The sequence below is a fragment of the Montipora foliosa genome, chromosome 4, assembly GCF_036669935.1.
Source record: "Montipora foliosa isolate CH-2021 chromosome 4, ASM3666993v2, whole genome shotgun sequence".
Lineage (NCBI taxonomy): Eukaryota > Metazoa > Cnidaria > Anthozoa > Scleractinia > Acroporidae > Montipora > Montipora foliosa.
The window spans coordinates 1314419-1319418 of record NC_090872.1 but is presented as its reverse complement, the minus strand read 5'-3'; the positions used below and the strand labels follow the sequence as shown (position 1 = coordinate 1319418).

Below are 5000 nucleotides of genomic sequence, written 5' to 3'. Positions count from 1 at the left end.
AGCTGAACGTGCCCAGTGGCGTTATCCTCGTCCGACTTCATTAACTTGTTAAGAATGTCAAAGACTTCAGGGGAGAGAATGAATCCTTGATGTTTATTTGCCAGCAGTTTCACCAATCCTGAGGACGTTGTTTTGCTGATAATTGAAGAAGTTAACTCTAAGTGTTCTAACGGGTCTTGGGTGGCATGCTGAATTGCGGACGATTTTCCTGAAAAGATTAACAAAAAACGGTGGTATCAAAAATTGAACAACATATGAATTTTTTTTAGGAAGGGTTGACCAATGTATCAAGTAGAGTGAAAGAATTTTCAAGTGAAGTCACGATACGTTTACCTGTTCCCGGGTATCTTACAAAGATGGTGAAGATGTTAAGCGATTGATTGTGCGTCAATGTTTGAACTCACGATTATTTGGATTATAGAACGATTATAGAACGATTATGGATTATAGAACGAGGTATTTTCATGTGAAGCGCGCTAGTAGAATATCTTGTGATCGTGTTTGCGATCATATGATTCACAAAAATAACAAACAACGAAACAACGACAAATTTTATTGAAAATTAGAAATAAATAATTACATTTCTTTCCACCCGCAAATAGCTTATAAACTAATCGAGGCGGGGAGAACTGAGGACATTCTACAAGTACAAGGTTATCTATAGATGAACTAAATAACAGTAAAGACATTACTATACAGTTACACAGTAAATAGAATGAACTAACCTAAAACAAAACAAGTACATTAAAATTATGACAAGAGGCTAACTTAAAGTATTAAATAGCTTAATAAGACGGGAGACTTCCACATAATCATCTTCTGACCGCAAGAAATTTAGTAATAATTCCTTTATCTTTTTACGAAAGAACGAGCGTTTAAGTAGTTTAATCGAGTAGGGAATAGAGTTCCAAATTTGGGCACGAATTCTCGAGAAAAAGGAATACATTTTATTAGTTCTAGAGAACTTAAAATAAAACGAGTCGCTAGAGACAGATCTAGTTCTGTAATTGTGAATCTGACTTGTTTTAAGAAAATGATTGAGTATACTAGCTGGTGCTGACTGTCTGTTTATATCATACAGTAAATAGCTACAATCTCTACAAAAAAACGGCTAGGTAGGGGAAGGCAATTTGATTTGAGAAAGAAGGATACGGTGTGTTCTTTAGACTTACAGAAGTAAATAAGACGTAAGGCCCGTTTTTGTAAAGTTACAATCTTTCTTTGAAATGTCAAGGGACAATTACCCCAAGCACAAATACCATAAGTTCAGTAAGGGACAATTAATGAGTTGTACACTGAAAGTAAAACACGACGCGAGACATAATGTCGAATCTTGGCTATAATTCCTATCGACTTGCTGATTTTGTGGCAGATAGATTCTATGTGATATTTCCATGAAAGATTTGAATCAATCATCAAGCCAAGATATTTTACATAATCTTTCATTTCAAGGTTTGCGTAGGTGTTAGTTACGGAGTCAAGAATTCTAATCCTAGGTATGAAGGGCATATTCTTTTGCCGGGGACGAAAGATGACAAAGTTCGATTTCTTTATGTTCAGAGACAGTTTGTTGGCCTTAAGCCATTCGTTGACGTTGCCAAGCTCGCGATTAACAAGAGACTCGAGTTCCTTTAAGTTGTTATTTGAAAGTATTATACTGGTGTCGTCAGCGAATAGATAAAAGGAAAATAACGAAGAGGACTTGTAAATATCATTGATGTACAGATGGAACAAGAGTGGTCCGAGGACTGAGCCTTGTGGCACGCCGCACAAGGTCGTTTCAGCCTCAGACACAACATTATTAACTTCCGTGTTTTGCTTTCGATCAGTTAGATATGATCTGAACCAGGAGTTAATTACACCTCTAACACCATAATTTTCAAGTTTAGCTAACAAAATCTCATGATTAACAGTGTCAAAAGCTTTCTTGAGATCGATGAAAACACCGCACGAAAATTTACCGTTGTCCATATTTTGGAGAATTGTGTTAACAATATCAAGTATAGCATGCTGAGTACTGTGTTTACTACGAAAACCATATTGCTGATCATAGAGAATGTGGCAATCTTTGACAAACTTGGTAAGTGTGGAGTACATAAGTTTTTCAAAAATCTTGCTATAAATCGAGAGCAGTGAAATAAGTCGATAGTTTTCGGGCATTCAGTCATCTTTGTCCTTAAATATCGGGATAATCTTAGCACGTTTTAATTTAGATGGAAAAATCCCTGAGCAAATAGACTGATTAAAAATCGTGGCAAGAGGTACAGATATGACACTTTTTGCCAATTTTAACAACCTAACCGGAGATGAGTAAAGACCATGGGCCTTGTTATCTTGTAAAATTAAAATTTCAAAGTTAATATCTTCCGGAATAATAGGATCAAAGAAGAAAGTGCGATTAAGTGGTGGATCTAGATAATCAAAGAATGTATTTAAAGTCTGAGGAATTTTAGAAGCCAATTTGCTCCCAACAGTGGCGAAATGTTTGTTAAGAATATTGCTTATTTCCTTCGGGTCACGGAGCCTCATTCGGATTTGGTCGAATAAAGTTAGTTGGACTATGCTTATTTTTCTTTTTATAGTTTCCAATTAGTTCGTTAATTCCTTTCCAAGTTTGGCGCATATTACGTATGTTGAGATCAAAGAAACTTTGATAATAGTTCGCTTTACTTAATCTCGTAAGGGAGGTGATTTTATTTCTGTAAAATTTGTATTTGTCCCAATCTGAGGTATAGAAGAGGGCATTCTTTACCCTAATTGATTTTCTTAAACCCGCAGTCAGCCATGGTTTAGCAAGGAATTTTTGTTTACGATTGGATATACTTCTTAAAGGGGCGTGTTTATTAATTATGTTATTGACGCATTTGTAAAACCAGGAGAACGATTGATTAGCATCAGTAAGTTTGGAAATATTATTCCAATTAATATTCTGCAAGTCGATAATAAAAGATTTTGCATTGAAGGCTGAATAATCACGAACCTTTGTTTTGTTATTTGAAAAGAATGTTTTACATTGCGACGTTAATATACACATCTGAGAGAAGTGATCTGTTGTACCGGACACGATATTGCCGCAAACTATATTATTCTCAGGATTATTTAGGAAAATATTGTCAATTAAAGTTGCTGAATTACCATAGACTCTAGTCGGTTTATCAACCACTGGAACCATGGAAAAACTTTGCATCGTTTGCAGTAAAGTTTGTGTGTAACCACAAGTTTCATATTTTAACAGATCTATGTTGAAGTCTCCCATGAGATAAATATTCAGATTTTGACGGCATTGACGCTCAAGAAAATCTGACAAATATTCTAGAAACTCATTAGCGTTATTGTATTGCCTATAAGTAACACCACATACAGATTTCTTATTGTTAGGCAAATGAAGTTCAATCCAAAGGGCTTGATAACAAAAATTGGAGACTCGTTCAAGGACGCGGTATTTACAATTCTGATCAATGAACAGGCCAACACCACCGGCAGATAAAGATGTCGGGACTGATTCAAAACAGTAACCTGGTAATTCTGGGACAAAATTAAAACTACATTCACGATCGCATATACGAGTTTCTGTTACACCAATAATGGTAAAACGGAAATTCAATTCACTTAAAACGTGTTGTTAAAATTTTTCGAAATTTTTCTTTAAGCTACGTATATTTGTATGCAAAAAGGAAACTTTTGATTGCAACCGTTTGCCGTCAATGAACTGCGCAAAGCTGTGTGGAGAATAATATTTTGAGCGAATCCTATTGGAAGTAAAATTTATATCAGGATCAATATCTCTATCAAGAGAGTTTAGCTGGAATACACTAAGGTCGTAGAGACCACTGAAAGAATCTAGCGATTTTCTTGAAGGTCGATTATCATCAATTAAACTATTAAACTGTGGGTGAGCAGAAGTCAGGTCTTTGCAGCTATAATAAGGTAGTTGCGCGAGTAGGGCCTTAATTTCGATCGCGGACTGTTTTTTTGCTTTACGAGAAGACATTTTTATCGTGTACAATAGACATTTTAGTAAAGTCTAACCTTGAGTAGCCAGTTTACGTTTAAGTTGGTCGAGGTCCGCCATGCTCTTGAGCTTGATTATGCGCGATGTGGAGTCTTTTCGCAAGCAAATATCGGAACCCTTTGACCAGCAATATTGATAGTGGAATTCTTCTTTAACCCTTTTAGCCTGGAATAGGACTGCTTGTCTTCTTGGTGAAAGATGATCGTAAATTCTAGCCGAAGACAATGAAGACCCTTCTGGTAAACCAACCAAAACTGGGGTTACATTGCTAATTTCTTTCCGATGAGACATTAGAGATTCCTTAACCAGCCGTCTCACGAATCTGAAAATAGGATATTCGGCACGACAAATTAAAGAAAGGGTACAAGTAATGTATTTGTGTTATTGTTGTTGTTGTTGTTGTTGTCGTTGTTGTCGTTGTAACAAACGAGGCATCGATGCGCTCGATTAAGCAACGGAGTTGTAATTCATTTTGGCAACTACGAGACTGCGGGACTGCGGAAGCAGCATTGCAACACGACTGATTATCATTTCAACGACTAACGACTACGGGGCTGTAGGACTGCAGCAATACAATACGACGGCGGCACTGTGGGAGCAGTTTTCAAGTTAGATATTTTGTGGGCCGGGTATTCTGCAATCTAGCCAACAAAAAAGCACTCGTTTACTGATTAAGCCTAAGCGCTCGTTTCAGTGATTAGGCCTAAGCACTTTTTCAACATTTTAGCTTTCATTTTACGGTTTGGTTAATTACACGTTCACGAGATTATCTCACTGCGTACCGCGTAGCCACCTTCTAAGATAGCCTTCCATCTTGAATTGATTATCTTCCGTGTACAGCGTAGCCAGTTTCTAAAATAGACTTCCATTTTCAATTGATTATCTCAATGCTTACCGCAATGCTTACCGCAATGCTTACCGCAGGCCTTTCAAACGCTGATGCAATTGTTAAGGCTGATCTTCCTTCCCTGGTAAATCGAAGGGACAG

The 5000-nt window shown here is 36.9% G+C and overlaps 1 pseudogene; it reads right to left on the bottom strand.

Moving 5' to 3' along the window:
* LOC137999476 (uncharacterized) overlaps window positions 1-221 on the bottom strand; it is an 826-nt pseudogene extending 605 nt beyond the window's left edge.
* Between the last annotated feature and the right edge of the window lie 4779 nt (window positions 222-5000).